The sequence below is a fragment of the Lissotriton vulgaris genome, chromosome 6, assembly GCF_964263255.1.
Source record: "Lissotriton vulgaris chromosome 6, aLisVul1.2, whole genome shotgun sequence".
NCBI lineage: Eukaryota > Metazoa > Chordata > Amphibia > Caudata > Salamandridae > Lissotriton > Lissotriton vulgaris.
Genome location: NC_141694.1, coordinates 945,313,251 through 945,332,703, shown reverse-complemented (window position 1 = coordinate 945,332,703; position 19,453 = coordinate 945,313,251).

Genomic DNA, 19,453 nt, shown 5'->3' with positions numbered 1-19,453 from the left:
GAACCTTTAATGGCAGTACAGGCGGCATGACGCGTTTCGGGTTAAGTCCCTTCTTCTGATGCCAAACACACTGCAAACTGCCTCCTGAAGCCTTTCAGTCATCCATCTTACTGCCATTGGTGGCAGCCCAGCAGCGCCGATTGGTCTCCTGCACGCTCCGCCTCCACCTCTGTTTGAAGACTTCATCTCCCAGCATGCACCGTCTTGGCTGCCAGGTAAGCGTGTTGCTGTCGGCCCTTTTACACTGTAAATAGTGTGCTGGCGATTGTCAAAAGGCTGGTATAGGGGCAGATTCCCTCTGACAGTGTCCCTGCTGCATCAAGGTCTCTCCCGGGCCCCCTTGCCGTCTCACCGCAATTCAAAGTCACAAAGCGGTGTCGAGACTTCACTGCAGTGAGTGATGTCCCTCCGTGTAGTCACGGGCTGCACCTGCAGAACTCCTGCTGTGTGTCCTGTCTTGCGGGGGGTCTGAGCTATCCGATACCTCGGAACGACGAAAATGCTGCAAAGCAGAAGCCCAGCTGCTCAGGCCACAGATCGAGACGGGACCCTCAATCACGCTCAGGGCATGGCGTGAAAACATCCAACAAACGACTCACTCCTCCAGGGGAAGAATCAGAGGGTCACAAACGGGGAGCCAGAGAAAGAACCTTTAATGGCAGTACAGGCGGCATGACGCGTTTCGGGTTAAGTCCCTTCTTCTGATGCCAAACACACTGCAAACTGCCTCCTGAAGCCTTTCAGTCATCCATCTTACTGCCATTGGTGGCAGCCCAGCAGCGCCGATTGGTCTCCTGCACGCTCCGCCTCCACCTCTGTTTGAAGACTTCATCTCCCTGCATGCACCGTCTTGGCTGCCAGGTAAGCGTGTTGCTGTCGGCCCTTTTACACTGTAAATAGTGTGCTGGCGATTGTCAAAAGGCTGGTATAGGGGCAGATTCCCTCTGACAGTGTCCCTGCTGCATCAAGGTCTCTCCCGGGCCCCCTTGCCGTCTCACCGCAATTCAAAGTCACAAAGTGGTGTCGAGACTTCACTGCAGTGAGTGATGTCCCTCCGTGTAGTCACGGGCTGCACCTGCAGAACTCCTGCTGTGTGTCCTGTCTTGCGGGGGGTCTGAGCTATCCGATACCTCGGAACGACGAAAATGCTGCAAAGCAGAAGCCCAGCTGCTGAGGCCACAGATCGAGACGGGACCCTCAATCACGCTCAGGGCATGGCGTGAAAACATCCAACAAACGACTCACTCCTCCAGGGGAAGAATCAGAGGGTCACAAACTGGGAGCCAGAGAAAGAACCTTTAATGGCAGTACAGGCGGCATGACGCGTTTCGGGTTAAGTCCCTTCTTCTGATGCCAAACACACTGCAAACTGCCTCCTGAAGCCTTTCAGTTATCCATCTTACTGCCATTGGTGGCAGCCCAGCAGCGCCGATTGGTCTCCTGCACGCTCCGCCTCCACCTCTGTTTGAAGACTTCATCTCCCAGCATGCACCATCTTGGCTGCCAGGTAAGCGTGTTGCTGTCGGCCCTTTTACACTGTAAATAGTGTGCTGGCGATTGTCAAAAGGCTGGTATAGGGGCAGATTCCCTCTGACAGTGTCCCTGCTGCATCAAGGTCTCTCCCGGGCCCCCTTGCCGTCTCACCGCAATTCAAAGTCACAAAGCAGTGTCGAGACTTCACTGCAGTGAGTGATGTCCCTCCGTGTAGTCACGGGCTGCACCTGCAGAACTCCTGCTGTGTGTCCTGTCTTGCGGGGGGTCTGAGCTATCCGATACCTCAGAACGACGAAAATGCTGCAAAGCAGAAGCCTAGCTGCTCAGGCCACAGATCGAGACGGGACCCTCAATCACGCTTTGCATGTATGAGTATGTGTGTGAGCAACTTTTGGAAGACTGTCGGTGTGTTACAGGATGTATAGGTGTATCACTACATATGATGAGTGAGTATATGTATGAGTGACTATATAGAACTGTTGGTGAATGAGTGGATGTGTATATAAATGGTGGAATTACTGAATTGGTTGTTGTAACTGGTATGGGTATCTCCACTTTTTTGAAAATGTTAGTTTCTATTTTTGAATATGTGTTTCAAGGGTTACTTTACAGTGAAAGGAGGTCTGTCACTCTGTCACAAGGATGGTGTCATCAGTGATGTCATGAGTGATGTCACTGACCATGTCATGAGTGATGTAATATGTGATGTCATCAGCAGTGCATTACAGGCGCAAGTTATAGTGAGTCCAACTTACTATCACGTGGGAATCTCAATGGTTTTATGTCAGTAAAATTTCCAGCTAACTATAACTGGTGTCAAATCTATGGTTTTTTCAGTGAACTTAATAGGTTTTTGAAATGCTAATTCCTAACTATAACTGGTGTAAAACCTATGGTTTTTTCAGTGAATATATATATATATATATATATATATATATATATATATATATATATATATTACCTACTGGCTATCGCCAGTAGGTATATATAGTTAGAATTTTTTCTCTATGGGACTTTTGAAAATTCTATGTCTAATAACTTTGGCGTTTGTGGACGGAATCGGCTGAAATTTAGGGGGGTTTCGTCAAGGGGGGGCTGAGAAAAAAGGGGGGTCCCAAAACGCGTTTTTCCCATTCATTTTTCCATAGGGCGGTTGGACTCACTTTTAGCTCGAACGGCTGAATGGATTTGCACGAAACTTGGCAAAATTGTAGGGACTGTTAGCCCGATGTGCCTTTGCTAGGTCTCAATATATGTGCTCCAGTAGTTTTTGAGAAATTAACGTTCAAACCAAGATATATATCTGTAACAGCGCTCTGGGCAGCGATCCGGTCCTCTTACTTTTCGCTTATCGGAACTTTGCGCGCAGAAAGCTGATTGGCTCTCCGGTGTCTGTCAACATTCTAAACAGTCCGGAGCGGACGCCATCTTGTCTCTCGGTAGGATCGAGAGAGAAGAAGAGGTGGAAAACGAAAGGGGAATTTAATGAAAGGGGGCAAGGTATCCCCCTCTTGACCCCCTAGGAATGTTGTTGGGGTTATTAAAGGGTCCCGTGGGGAAAATAAAAAAAAATGATTTTTCACGGTAGAAGCGCGGCCGCGAACTGGTAGCGAAACGGGAATTCGCCATTTTGTGCTTCGTTAATTAAATTACTAGTTATAAGTGGGTGCGGGAGACGTATCCTAATCCCCTATGTTTCCTGAGGGTGGCTGAGGAGGCTGATATATGTTGATACATCTCTTCCAGCGGCTGTGCGTGAGCTTTTTTTTTTTTTGCTGCGTGACAGTCCGGAGCGGCCGCCATCTTGTCTCTCGGTAGGATCGAGAGAGAAGAAAAGGTGAAAAACTAAGGGGGAATTTAATGAAAGGGGGCAAGGTATCCCCCTCTTGACCCCCTAGGAATGTTGTTGGGGTTATTAAAGGGTCCCGTGGGGAAAATAAAAAAAAAATGATTTTTCACGGTAGAAGCGCTTCACGGGCCGCGAACTGGGCCGCAAACTGGTAGCGAAACGGGAATTCGCCATTTTGTGCTTCGTTAATTAAAGTACTAGGTATAAGGGGGTGCGGGAGACGTATCCTAATCCCCTATGTTTCCTGAGGGTGGCTGAGGAGGCTGATATATGTTGATACATCTCTTCCAGCGGCTGCGCCATCTTGCCTTTTTTCGAATGCCACAATTTTGTCGTGCACGGCAGCCATTTTAGATGCCAGGCTGGTCCCAGGCTATCACCTAACCCTGCGGATGTAGTTTATGGCCCCAGCTGTAGAGAATTCAGACATGCCAATCCTCCTGATTCAGGCGTGTGAGTACTGATTTCAGTGCTAGTCTCCCGCCTCCCGATTTCTGCAAGCAAAAACCCGGGGGCATATTACGAACAACTAGCGATAATTTTTGTCTCTAACTTGTTTAGAGACAAAAATTATCGCCGCACATCGGCGATTTTTATCGCAGATAAACCTTGCTATTATCGCAGAAAAGTCAGCGATATTCATGTATTATCGATCTAATGCTCTTAGCCATGTTATCCACCTCCCATTGGATAACATGGCTAAGAACTGCTCAGGGCAGGTGAAAAGTCAGCGATATTCATGTATTATCGATCTAATGCTCTTAGCCATGTTATCCACCTCCCATTGGATAACATGGCTAAGAACTGCTCAGGGCAGGTGTTAGATTTTGGAGATATTCGCGCTTAGCGCGAATATCTCCAAAAGTTGGTAATAGAAGGTAGCGATGTTAGGGACTGTTTCCAGTCGCTAACATCTTGGCACGCCACTTTGCATGTCATTAGTGATAAGTATCACTGACATGCAAAGCGGGGCCCAAGATGGTCGCTATCTCCTTTTAGCTGTCACTAACTGGTGTTAGCGACAGCTTGGTAATAGGGAAATAATTTTATCTCCGCTTTCATGGCTTTTAAAGCCAAAAAAGCGGAGATAAACCCCCTTGATAATATGCCCCACGATTCCTTGGGGGTTTCAGCTGACAGGGCTTGGTATTGTGTTACATGGTAATTTTTTCATGAAACGTCAGAGGGTCGATGCAGGGGTTCTAGAAGAGGTGATAAACCATTTAGGCCTCATGAACAAGCGCATGGTCTTTTAAAGATTTGTGAAGTACTCGGGGCGGCGGTGTGTGTGTGCCCTCTTTCAGGAGCGGGCGGGGGGGCACTGCCAGCAACTTGCCAGGTCAGGTAGTGTTCAACACGTGCATCACCCTTTCTCTGCCTGCTATTGCGCTCCATGCTTCGGAAAGGTAAGAAAAAGAACGTGCATTTGAGTTTGAAATGTCCGATCCTGCAGCAGCACACTTCCAAAGCCCACACATGACAATAACCCGATTCAAGGCCCCATTCACCCGTTTTTAAAAAAATAGATAACACTCCAACAAAGTAAGGTTATAAAACTTTATTAACAACTAACTTTAACGAACGGAACAAAAACTAAAAACATTTAAACATTTCTCAACACAAAAAGCAACAATGGTTAGAAGCTGTCTTTTGTGCGAATAGTCCCAAGGCAGCACAACGTGCAGAGTTCTGGACGGCACCCAGGTGATGTCGCCTGGGTGCCGCACTGGTTTAGGGATCCTACAATGCTGCTCCGAAAATTGGCGTGGGGCGTCCCGGGTGGGGCGGGGGGAGGCCTCGTCAGTAGCGGTCTGTTGTGCGAATAGTCCCAAGGCAGCACAACGTGCAGAGTTCTGGACGGCACCCAGGTGATGTCGCCTGGGTGCCGCACTGGTTTAGGGATCCTACAATGCAGCACAGAAAAACAGCGTGGGGCGTCCCGGGTGGTGCGGGGGGAGGCCTCGTCAGTAGCGGTCTGTGTCCAGTGTCACATGGCTGACACAACATGTACGACAGGCACCCAGGTGATGTCCAGTAAACTGCCGCACTGGTTTTGGTATCCTACAATGCTGCTCCGAAAATTGGCGTGCGGCGGCCCGGGGGGGGGGGGGCGTAGGGGAGCCAGCGTGAACGGGCCTCCCCAGGTGGCGGCCATCTAGCTGAGTTGCGCTCGCTCTTGCGGCCACAGCGTCTCGCTCACCATGTTGTTGAGTTGCTCCCACTCTTGCAGTGCAGCGATAGGCGGCTGCCACATGGCTCTTAAAATGGCGGACAGCTCCTCGGTTTTAGGCCTGGTCCACTGAAATGGTCCTGGGACACTTTGGAACTCGGACGCTTGCCTGCTAGGGCTTGGGCTCCATTCTCGAAAAGCGTCCCCTCAGCCGTGAAGATTGTATAAAAGTCTTGGGGGCCCCCGACTCCCGCAGGCTTCCGGTGGGGAGCGGCTGCCATGATTGCTCGCGGAATGACCACGACGGAGCCACGAGATGGTGGTGCTCTCATGCTGACGCCAGCTTCAGTCTGAATGATCCAGAAACAAGGTGGGGCTTTCATCGTTTGGGAAAAAAAAATGTTCTAAACCAATGAAAAGTGTTATTTTTAGGTCATATGACCAAGCCTTCCATCTTTAGGAAACCAAAAGTAAAATGAACCAATGAAAAGTTTTATAAACAAGTCACATGACCTGTTATGCGGCATAGGGCTACAAAAAGCGTAGAAAATCCGTTGGCACGTGAGGCGGCGTCAGTAGCGGACCGATGTGCGAATAGGCCGAAGGCAGCACAACGCGCCGAGATCCGGATGGCACCGAGGTGGTGTCCAGCAAATTGCCGCACTGGTGTGGCCATCCTACAATGCTGCGCCGAAAGACGGCGTGTCCAGCTGAGTTGCGGTCACTGTTGCGGTACAGTGACTCGAACGCGCCGAGATCCGGATGGCACCGAGGTGGTGTCCAGCAAATTGCCGCACTGGTGTGGCCATCCTACAATGCTGCGCCGAAAGACGGCGTGTCCAGCTGAATTGCGGTCACTGTTGCGGTACAGTGACTCGAACGCGCCGAGATCCGGATGGCACCGAGGTGGTGTCCAGCAAATTGCCGCACTGGTGTGGCCATCCTACAATGCTGCGCCGAAAGACGGCGTGTCCAGCTGAGTTGCGGTCACTGTTGCGGTACAGTGAGTCGAACGCGCCGCGATCTGGATGGCCCAGATGTTGTGTCCAGCAAGTTGCCGCACTGGTGTGGCCATCCTACAATGCTGCGCCGAAAGTCGGCGTGGGGTGCCCCGTTGGCTTATGAGGTGATGTCAGTAGTGGACCGATGTGTGAATAGGTCGGAACCAGCACAAGGCGCCAAGATCCGAATGGCAAGTCCTGGATGTTGAGTGCCTCAGTTGAGAGTTCTGAGCAGTGCTTGTAAGACTATCTGAAGTTTATTATAAGAATCAGAGTAAGTTGAAGACTGTCTGAAGCTTATTTGCACCTGCTGCAGCTTCACTAGGTCCGGCGGAACTTTTTGCCTTTTCCTTTCTGCTTTTTTTCCTACAATGCGTTTCATCTGAAGACACGACCAGGTCCCTGAATGTGTGCAGGGGGACGCTATTGATTGAATGAAAATGGCGGCTTGACACAAAGCTGATTCAAGCGTTACTGTTGGTGCTATACAGACAAAAATTGGTTTTCAGTTTGTACATTCTTCAGGTTTTTTTTTTCCATCCAAGTCTGATTGAGAGTTTGTAGAAAAATGGCTTCAGATTTTCCACATACTACTCTTCAACATTCTTCCTAAATGTAACAATGTGAAACTCACTAGGAGAACGGCTGTTTCTGTTTCCTTTCAAAATGCTGCCAACAATATTTTCTGAATGGAAGACACCATCTTGTAGAATAAAGGGCCGAAAGGGGTTCTGGTCTGGCCGATGGTTGGTGGAGACATTTTGACTATATCTTGGACCTGCCCGGCCTCGCCCAAAATGGCGCCGGTATAAATGGGACTCGTAACTCCTTGCCCGCAAATGTATATCTAGAAAATGTTATTGTAAGTGGCCCTGTCGTATTTTAATTACAAAATGTACGTCCACCGATTCCGCAACTGTTAGACACCTTTGTTCTTGTCACCTAATGGCCCGCTCGTTACGTTCTTCTACAATGTAAATGTCTCCTCATCATATACGATTTCAGTTTGCTCCATGGCCGGCCCACGTGGTTATAGGCCCGTATTTGTATACTGACATTTTCACAATAAAGGTTTTTAAAACAAAACACGGTAGTAGTATTTACATTTGTAAAGTTTTTACTTTTAGTGACTGTTTTCGAATCAGTAAAAGGCAAGTGAAATAAAGCAGTCCAATTACACGACGGATAAAAGGTATAATATGTAGGAACGCAGTAAAGATAAATGGTCAAGGGCAGTTGTGTTTTTCATGTCTGCAACATAAAGTGATCGATAAGAATCTGATAATCAGGCGTATCGGCGACTAAGACAGCAGGCCGAATCTCTTTTACTCAACGGCTCCGTCATGGAAGGAAGAAACGCCCTTTTTCTCGAAAAAGGAATATATTTTACTTGCAAGACAGTTGTAAATTTTCCGGGAAAGTACATTAGCCTGGAATATTATAACATGTGTTTGAAAAAAAAATAATGTTCGAAAACAATAAAAAGCGTAATTTTTAGGTCATATGACCAAGCTTTTCATCATTAAAATAACAAAAGTAAAATGAACCAATGAAAAGTTTTATTAACAAGTCACATGACCTGTTATGCTTACGTTACGCGCTGCGCGCCGCGCCTCGGATCACTTCCGGGTGCGCTAACGCGGCGTGTCATATAACGCATTACGCGACAACGTAGGTCAAGAATATAGTCAAAATGTCTCCACCAACCAGCGTTCGGAACACAACACCTTTCAGTAGTCCAAAAAGTTCTGTTAAATGACAACAGAGGGGACAGGCAACAAGAACCATCAGTCAAAGAGGGGAGGGCAAGTTCTTCTCTTCCGGGTCATGTTGGGGCGCTACCGGAACTGATCGAATTGGTAGTCTATAGTGTTTCTGGATGTTTCAGACTAAAGCTGGCGTCAGCATGAGACCACTACCATCTCGTAGCTCCGTCGTGGCCATTCCACGAGCAATCATGGCAGCCGCTCTCCACCAGAAGCCTGCGGGAGTCGGAGGCCCCCAAGACTTTTGTAGAATCTTCACGGCTGAGGGGACGCTTTTCGAGAATGGGACCCAAGCCCTAGCAGACAAGCGTCCGAGTTCCAAGGTGTCCCAGGGCCATTTTAGTGGACCAGGCCCAAAACCGAAGAGCCGGCCGCCATTTTGAGAGTCCTGTGGCAGCCGCCTATCGCTGCAGCGCAAGAGCGGGCGCATCTCAACTACATGGTGAGCGAGACGCTGTAGTCGCAAGAGCGGGCGGTAAACAGCTGAATGGCGGAAGAGGCACAGTGTAGCAAAAGCGGGCGGAATGGCAACTAAAACGATAAAGGGGCGCCCCACTACAGCTTGTCTTCAGGTCAAACGGATTGTGGGACAAGGTCCAGAATTGAAGAGTCATCGAAAGGCAAAAAGTTCCGCCGGACCCCGGGAGCCGGCCGCCTATGTCGGGGGCGATCTCAGGCTACACCAGTGCTATAAGACTTGGGGAGGGTGTCGGAGCCAAGCGTCTTCTCCGAGTCCATGGCCATCACACCGCCCCTGAGGGGCCTCCGTCAAGCTGTTTAGGAAGGTAACATATCACATTGTTTTCTAATGCAGTCAGGTCCACAAACGACACTCACTTACTTTGAGAATAGTGAAGCTGCAGTAGGTGGAAATAAGCTTCAGACAGTGTTACAAGCACTGCTCAGAACTCTTAACTATGGCACCCAACATCCAGAACTTATGCTATTTGAGAATGGTAGTGACATCGAAGCATCTCAGGGACCAAAACCATTAACGTACTTTCACGTATGAAAATCTTACTTGGGGAGGGGGCAGGAGCGAAGCGCCCCCTCCCAGTCAGCGCCACCACACCGTATGTTGAAAATCTGAAGCCATCGTTCTACAAAGTCAACCAAACTTGGATTGAAAAATCTAGAAAAATGTACAAACTGAAAACCAGTTTTGGTCTGCATAGCATCAGTAGCAACGCTTGAGTCAGCTTTGTGTCAAGCCGCCATTTTGATTCAACAAAGCACAGGCATTGAAAAAGGCTGAAATTCAGAACTCTAAACTATGGCACCCAACATCCAGGAGCTTGCCATCCGGATCTTGGAGCCTTGTGCTGTTTTCGATCTATTCACACATCGGTCCACTACTGACATCATCTTATAAACCAACGTTATGTAAATAGTTTTTTAATAAAATGTTTTACCCTGTTTCTTTGCTGGTGTGTTGTCTATATTTTTAATATTTGCATAGGGTTTGTCGTTATTTTGTGCGGGATGGGTGATGGAGCCGAGCTGTCTTGCAGCCCTCATGGTGTGGAGCTCAGTTCATCTCACTATTTTCGTATTTCTCATGAAGGGTTGTTCCTAATATTTCTATTTTAGCGAGGTCAAAAAGAGATCCAATTAGTGGCCTACTGATTTTGCTCGATCACTTTTATTTTTTTACACGATTTTTCACTATCTGCAAAGACTAAACAGAGTATTGCGACTTTGTGCTTGTTTGTAAATAGAGAATGATCCAAAGAGAACCAATTCTAAAACAGTAAATGCTTGGACAACAATCAATCAAATGGAGAGACAAGCAGGCACGACGGATTACAACGGGGGTAAAGGCCTGCGTTAACTACCCTTCAGTATCTGCAAAGAGAGAGTACTACTAAGACAAAAGAGGGGAGGGGGGGGGGTGCAGCGTTCAAAGCACATCAGCGTGCATAAATACGAAAATGTTTTTATCTATCACGTACTTGACATTTTAAAGATTTTCATATTTGCTATTAAAAAACCAATGAAATTCACAGAAAAAACCATAGGTTATAGTGGATATATAGTTAGGAATTTGCATTTAGAAAACCTTGAAAATTCAATGAAAAAACCATTGGTTTTAGGCCATATATAGTTAGGAATTAGCATTTACAAAACCTTATTTTACTCGCATAAAACCATTGAAATTCCATATATAGTTAGAAGCGCTAACTATATATCGCGCACCCGCAATCCACTGCTGATGATGTCACATATTACATCATTCATGACATGGTCAGTGACATCACTGATGACATCACTGATGACATCTCAAATGACATCACTGATGACAACTCAAATGACATCACTGATGACATCTCAAATGACATCACTGATGACATCACTGATGACAACTCAAATGACATCACTGATGACATCTCATTTGTCATCACTGATCACATCACTCATGTGATAATACAATGAAACTCTTCAGACTCTAATATAACCTTACATACACTCAGAATAAACAGACACTCACAGACTGTCACTCATCCATGGAGTTACTCACACACCTAGTCAGTCATGCAAAGAATCAATCACACCTCCATTTCCTCAACTATAAAGTTATACACATCTTACTTATTGAAACATATAATAACACATATTTATTCTCTTATATAATCCCTGATACAAGCTCACAGTGATCGATACAGCCACTCACACATTCACTGGCTCTTATGTTCAGTTATTTATATATCTCAACTCTCACATGTATTGTGTTTTACATACGTACTTACTTGCACATGTAGCAATGAGAAATCCATTCACTCACCAACACACCCATGCATAGTCAACCGCCCATATAGCTATTTCCACATGCACTCTTGAACTCATACTCCTAGTGAATCAACTGCTTACACATCTATGCACAGAGTCACGCACCTCCCAGCCACCCACACACACACTCAGCCTCCCATTCAAATACTTGGGCAACCAATCAATAACCCATATGGCCACTCTTATAGCTACTGATCAACACATGCAGCAGCTTACACAACAACAAACATACTGATGCACAAATTAAGACAGTTTAGTCACTAACCCATGAACTCAGTGAGACACATTTAATCACTCACTCATACAGTCAGTCATGCACCTACTAAATTCTTCATCCAGACACTTATACATCCACTCATTCTTCAATATGTGAAACATATTTAAACTTTACAGACACATACAATCACTGGATGTTGTGATCAGTGATGTCATTTGAGATGTCATCAGTGATGTCATCAGTGATGTCACTGACCATGTCATGAATGATGTAATATGTGACATCATCAGCAGTGGATTGCGGGTGCGCGATATATAGTTAGCGCTTCTAACTATATATGGAATTTCAATGGTTTTATGCGAGTAAAATAAGGTTTTGTAAATGCTAATTCCTAACTATATATGGCCTAAAACCAATGGTTTTTTCATTGAATTTTCAAGGTTTTCTAAATGCAAATTCCTAACTATATATCCACTATAACCTATGGTTTTTTCTGTGAATATATATATATATATATTTTGTCGCTCCAGGTTGTCCACCTTTGAGTAGCACACAAACAGCAGCTTGATTTATGTGTAGGTGAGGACGGGATCCGCTTGTAGATGCCGCTCCGTAATGGATCTGCCCGACGCGTTTCGAAGCTTCATCTACTTCTCTTGAGGGGCTTTAACGGAAGCAGTGTGCGCAACCGCTAACCCACTTCTCCATTTTCCATATGACACACCCACCGATGGGAGGCTCAAATGAGACTGTGTATTGTATATGGCCACTGTGCGGTCTGGCAGTCATCCCCAAAATCCCCAAAGCTCGCATGGGGGGGTAGATCCTTAAGGCTCCTTGCAGCTAAGAACTGGAATCTACTTCCGATGGAGCTTCGCCTCGAACCTTCTGAGGCCAAGTTCCGAAGAGCCCTTAAGACCCACCTCTTCCGCTTAGCACTGCTGTAACTTTCTGATCTGCCTACCTCATGCTTCGCTTTCAGCGCTGGGACACGCCGGGGCGCGTAGCCATGCGCTTTATAAAATTCCATAATAATAATAATAAACTTAATTTAGGTTTGCGCCAGCTAGCTCAGAGGTCACTGGAAACTTTCTTGAATGAAGAGGGATGGACAACCTTCCCTGGCTCAGACAAGAAGGGATTCAGTTTCCGACAACCGCATAAACATGACAACTTTGCTCCCTCAGAATAAGAGTATATCTCTAGAGTCGTGTGAAAACAATAGACAGCTATTTCACTCAGTCAGCAGTGCATACTTAGTTTCACCAGAATGCAGAGAAATAGAGAGACAGGCGTTTTCAATAAAAAGGTGTTATTTATTGAGCAGTCTTCCTTCTGATGCAAGAGAAATGAATTGCCACAATTGCAATACTTAAAGTAAAGTAAAGTGCGTACAGTAAAAGTAGTATTATGAAATAATACTGTAAAAGCATTAATACGGTTTCTTAGCCATATGATACTTTAAAATGGATAAAATATATACATACATAAAAACATTGACTAAAAGGCTCAACTGGTGTTTCTAACTAAGCCTACCCCGGTGTACCTGACCTAAGCCTAATACGTGGGAAGGGACAAGTAAGTAGCAGTGTTAAGTTAAGTTGGTTAAGATAATTTTGCCAAGAATCTGCATCAAGCATTCTCCTAAGGGTTTAGTCAGCTCCGTGCCTTGGTAATAGAATTTGGGAGGTCTGGTATCTCTTTCCCAGGACTCGATATCCCAGCAACCTGCAAGGGTAGGCTGGAAACACCGGAGCTGGATTTTCTCGGCTGGAGAAAAAGACAGCGTCTCTCTCAGTGCGTCAAACAGGAGGGGCGGCTTCCGCGGGCACTTGCATCAGCTGGGCTCTCGGGCAAGTAGATGGCCGCTCTGCTTAAAACCACCCTGTGTTTGCCTAAGGCAACTGTTGGTATTTTATACCTGAAAGGTGCTGGGTTTGACGTAAGGTTGGACATAAGACGTCACCAAGAACTAACAGTTCTTGCAGGACTTCAGGAGTTCTTGTTCAAATCAAAACAAAAGCAGGGGGGGGTTTCCGGGCTGCTGGAGGCTTGGTTTGTTTAAAGAACACGTTGTGCTCTCTAGGAGTCGATGGGAGTAGCCGTGCTGTGCTTTGGATTGCATGGGCTATTACTGAATATGAATCTGATTCTTATGCCTTTGTCAGGACATTATTGATTATAACCTCACAAGGGCATAAATCGGGAATATCGAATTAGGGTCCTAGATAAGAATACGACACCCACTCCACGAATTGATGTCCATCATTACTAAAACTAAGCAATAGTAAACATTCAATGGTGCATGTGTTTTTTTCCGACCCACCCCAAAATACATATTTCGCATTTGAAAGGGTATACGGTAAATACACGAAAAATGAGTATTTGTACTGTACGCTTTTCAAGCAGTGTTATCATTCAGATAAATGCATATATATTTCAGCTGAACGAATTGCGAAAATTACACATGAAATGGCTCTAAATACAGAAAAGAAGGTCGAGACCATTTCATCACATATTTATACAAATTGCTGTATATCTGCTAGAGGCTGAGGAAAAATATTGTCTCTAGTATCCTAAAATAGAAGCTCTGTTCTCTAAGAATAGTTCTACTTTAAGCAGAGTACCATGTGTCAAAAAAAGTAAATATTTTGAAAGTATGGGAAAAAATAATTTCGCTTTCAGGGGAAAAGTTCCAAATATTTTCTGTAGCTTTGTTTAAAAAAAACTGAAGGCCGAATTCAGAGTTCAGGGAACGTTGTGTGCTTGTTGTTTTTATTTAAGTGTTATTCTCGTTGATTGGAGAGAACATTATTTCAGACAGACCTGCAAAAAATTGGTGTCCCACATCAGGTGAAAGTTCGACCAAGTTTGAAAATACTGCCACTGTGCAGTTATCTGCGTGATTGCTATCATCGATGGTTGGATCAGCAATGCTCACAGAAGGCTGTACCTGTTTGGTGCTGCTTTCCTCTCGTACTTCGCCGCCACCTATTCGTAGTGGGGAAGTCTCAACGAATGCCGTCATCAGAATCGGTAGCCGCTGGGGACAACACGATGCATGAGTCGTTACAGGACCTAGCAAAGTATCGATATCCATTGGTACTGCTGATTGTAGTGTAAGACAGATGTCCAACACGCATTCTTCTCCGCATAGCAGACATCGAAGCACAGGTATGATGCAATTTTGCCAGATCGGTCTGAATGAAAGAAACCAAGTTGTACTCAGATCTCTTAGCCGGGCCAATCCGAGGACCTTAGTGATACGGTCTCGGTATCGTACTGCTAGGATTGTTTCTTCCATCGTTGCTAGAGTCTTGCCTGTGGATTGGCTTGCCATATCGGTGCAGAAGAAGCAAAAATAAAATTCCTGTCACAAGTCCCAAGATTAAGGGTAGGCCGCCAAAGACAGAATGGACAAAATTCGGGAAGATGCCCAGAACTGTTTCAAAGGGTGTTAACAGTCCCGAAAAAATTGTCTTAAATACATGTGCGATGCCACTGGTATCAGACATGTTTAAGATTTGGCTCAACACTTCTACGAAATGTACGGGGCAATTTGTTGATTAAAGGGTTGAGGTTCCGTGACAATTAAAATGGTGTTTTCGACTTGTTCGAATATGGACGAGTTTGGTATCTATGAACCGCAAATGACGAGTTTAGCGGGTGTGCGCGTTTTCGCTACACTGACCTGAATCGTTCGTCTTATTCATGGGTTTCTTCATCTGAGCCCACGGGTTCCATTTTAGATACGGCATCCATTTTGTCTCTTGCCCTCAAGTAGCCAGCGAACGGACACTGTCCGCTTTGTGACCCTGGGATTCCCAAACCCTAATGGAAGACACGTGTTCCTTTGAGGGTGTCTTTATGGCTAGGGGAATGACACTGTGAAGGCAGATGTCCCCGCTCAGGGCTCATCTTGCCGTGCCGGTCTATTGTTTCAGCTGTGCATTCATTAGGCATGTCTCCTTTGATCCTGCAATCATGTCTTCGAAATCAACCCCCTACACTCTTTTTCAATCTGTCGACTATCCTTGTCTTCCTTTACACCTGTTTTTGACTTCTTCCTTAATTCGTTTACAGCCGGAGTGGAATGTGGTTGATGATGGGAAACGTACTTTTACAGTTGGGAACCGGCAATGCTACTGTAATTATGCTCCGGGACTCTGAATACATGAAAGCGACCCTTTTGAAGTTTTACTGTGGGAACTGAGTTGTAACCTTTTGTTCATCATGTTATGCTATGACAGAAATATGTATAAAAGGAGCGATCCACAGTTGCAATTTGAAGCAGTCTCCTAGAACCTACATGCAATGTACTTCTTGTGACTTCTGTGTTCCCTGCAGTAAATAAATTCTTGATCTTTGACGCCGAAGGAAGTGTCCCGTGTCTCTGTCATTTGTACGCCGGAACAGGTAACCCACGAAGGTTTCAGGTGTTGTCCCCTGGCACCGCTGGGTCTTAGGAAAACCCAGTCCTTCAGTTGGCGCCCAACGTGGGGCGGCATCAGCGGTACCGGTCCAAAGCCCGACGATCGTGAGGAACTTCGTGTGAAATCTCCGAGGGAAGGTGCACCCCGCTTCATCGATCCTGTTGTCGAAACAAGTGGCCCGAAGACTTTTCCCGCGAAGATCCCCGCCTCCTGACGGCTGCGACGGACTGATGCCCTGACTGTCGACCTGTTTTGGCGCCTGGCGTAGTCCTTTGTACAGCGAGATGATAGACGGGCCTTCCGGGTGACGCCATTGCTCTTTCAGTTAAGTATTTGTGGGTCGCTCCCAGAGTTCTTGGTTGTTGTTGTTGCTTAGTTGTTTGCATGGTTCCATTGCATTTGTGGTTCTTAGTTGTTGGTGCTTAGTTGTTTGTTTGTCAATTGCAATCGACAAAAACCGAGGGTTTTGCATTTTTGCGAGGATATTATTTTCTAATTACCCTTGAAGTTTGTGAAACTCGGCTAGTGTGCACGATGCCTGGCCGTAGTACTTTGTTTAGTTGCCTTAAAAGTTGTGGTGCGGATTCCCGATTGGAGGACTCGTGTCCGATACCTCCAGTTGGAACTCCGGTCTATGAGCTATATAGTCGCCATGGAGTGGGTCCTATTGTATATAATGATTATTGGATCCGCTACACTAAAGATGACGGTGTCCTTAGTTGGCCACCTCACGGTAGTTTCGAAACTGCGATTTTGGATAATCTAGAAGCAAAATTGTTCAAAAAGAAATCTAGGCCGGCCATGTTTGATTCCTTTGGGTTATGGCGTAAAGAGGCCAAGCAGAAAGAAATCAAACAGCTTAAAAGAAATAATAGGGAAGGTATCGATACTACGATGAAAAATGCAGAGCAGTTTCAGCGAGATAAAGAAGAGAAGGAGAAGGAAGTTTTTGATAGATTACAACGTATGGCGGTGGATAAGTGTTATCCCGTTTTACCGTCAAGTACTGACAAGAAGGGAGAGGAAGTGGTAGAGGACCCTTTATTGTCCTACCTACTGAAATCACCTCCTCCATACGCACAGGATACCTCAGCTCCTGTGATTCCTCCTGTTCCTCAGCCTGTTGTTCCGGCAGCTGCTGGTCAGCCTGTCGTTGGTCCCGTTCCTCCAAATCCTCTTGTTCCTCAAGTTGTCCCTGTCCCTTTGCCCGCTTTTCTTCCTACTGCTCCTTTGTCTGTACCTCCTCAGCCTGTCGTTACCGCTACCCCTGCTATCTCGACTACTCCTACTGTTCCTACGTTTATTCCTAATGTTGTTGCTCCTGTACTTCTCTCCTCTTCTCCGTCTGTTCGTAGTCGCATACCTAATGCCGTTGCTACTCTTTACTCTCCATTTCGACCGATTCTTGGGTCCGATGTTTCCGATGTCTCTCAAAGACGAAGTCAAATTCCTGGTGGTAGGGAAAGTAATACGTTAGTGAAAATGACGCGTAAATGGATTAGACATCCTGTTAAATATCCTTCGCGTGTAGTCTAGGATACATTTTCTCAGTTCAATGAGCCTACACAAAGATTTGTGTTCGAGGAAATGTGCAAATCTTTAAGAGAGGAGTGGGATGATGATGAGGTAGACAATGTGCCGCCCGAAATGACTGAACTTCAGAATCAGTTTTCTAGCGGTATGATTGTGGGTAGTAATGTTCGACGTGCTTTAGAGCGTCTCCTATCCCTTCGATCTACAGTGCAACCTCGAGCATTGTTTAGGGACGAAACTGAGGAATGGATGGCACAACCTGGTCAGTATCCTATGCGAGAAGTTCCCCCAGTGTGGATGCCAGGTGATGCTGCAGCCAATCCTGTTATTTTGCCACACTTCCAGAGAGTTTGGATACACCTCCCATGGAAGCGATCAGACGTTTTACAGGTGAAACAATCTTTGCCTGACCCCCGGAAAAATCCGGCAGGTTATTATAAAGAGTTATCGCAACTTGCGGATGCTACTGTTATGAATCTCGCTGATATCGATATGTTGTTCGGTAACGTAGTACCTCAACCGATATGGGCGAAAATCCGTCAAGAGAATCACGCAGCTGAGTTAGGCGGTGATTGGGCTACTCTTGTGGCAGCTGACGGACGACAAGTTGGTGGGGCTAAGCCTGAACAGTTAATCACGGATCTCCCTCAAAGAATCATTACGTTCATGAAAACACTTATGCCAGCGATGAGGGTTAATTGGGATAAACTGTCTGCGTGTAAGCAAAAGAAGGACGAAAGTGTCTCCGATTTCTTTACGAGATTTGAGGAGGCATTCATCGATCACAGTGGTCAGGATATGAGTACTGAGGGAGGTCAGCGATTGTTTGTAGACAAATTTGTATCAAATTTGTTACCTGATCTTAGCAACAAATTAAAGAATTCTGAGAGTTCGTGGGCTGTTTCTACCTCTGCTCAAATATTAGCCAAGGCTCAATATTACGAAAATAGGAAAAAGAGGAAAATGATCGTGCGGATAAGAAAACAAAGGATCTCAAAACGAAAGTTCTGTTACAGCAAGCGTATCCTCCACGTTTGAATCAGAATGATTCTCGGCAACAGAATAGACCGCAATCGCAATCTTTTAGGTCGCAGGCGCGTAACGATTCCTCTACGCTGCGATCTACGCTCGGATATAATCAATGTGCATACTGTAGAGGTGAGGGTCATTTAAAGTTCGACTGTCCGGTTTTGCGCGACCGAAATAGTGGTGGTTCGTCGCGAGGAGGACGTAGTGGTGCTCAACAAGCTTCACGTGGTAGAGGTCGTGGTGTCAATGAAAATCGAAATGATCGTTCTAACAACTCATCAGACTCTAATAATTGCTTTGATCAACGTGGTTCCTCGTCAGGTAGATCTGCACAGTATGATGTGGACGACTGTTATATCGAGCATGATATTGATGACGGTAACTACTAGGACAGCCACAGACAAAGAGAGGGAGTAGTATCAGTTCCGGTTGATCAGAGAGGGCCATATGTCGCAGTTGCCACATCGGGCGTAGTTGAGCCTTTTCTGTTGGACACTGGTGCAGCGAAAAGTTCCATCATGCATTCGAAACTCCCTGGCGCACCTTTGTCTGGCTTAACAAATGTCTCCGTTGGATTCTCTGGCGCCCCCTTTAGCAGTCCGGTTTCTAGCCCTTTGCCCCTTACAATTGGGCCTCGTGAGCTGGAAGCCTCATTGATTTTGACTACTGGCTGTGGTGAGAATCTTTTGGGCCTGGATTTGCTGAAACGATTATATGCGACTCTGTATTGTTCCCCTGCTGGATTGGAGCTTACTTTAGGTCAGAGAGTGACCTCTCCTATGTATTTGTCAACTGCTAAGCTCCCACCGGAATTGAGTTCTCTTCCTGAGTCTTTGTGGGCGACAGGTCCCAATGATGTGGGCCTGCTGGATATATCACCTTATGTTGTCCAACTGAAATTGAATGTGCGATTACCACGTATTGCCCAGTATCGTATCTCTCTCGATGGTGAACGAGCATTGTTAGCGATCATCTATGATTTGATCAAGAAAGATGTTATTGAAGAGACTCGAGGAAACGTGTGTAATAGTCCTGTGTTACCTATTCTGAAACGCACTGATCCATCCAAGCCTCCTGTGTATCGTTTTGTTATCGACTTACGGGAGGTGAACAAAATTGTGATTCCACAATTCCCTGTGGTGCCTGACATTACGACGTTACTGACTCTGATTCC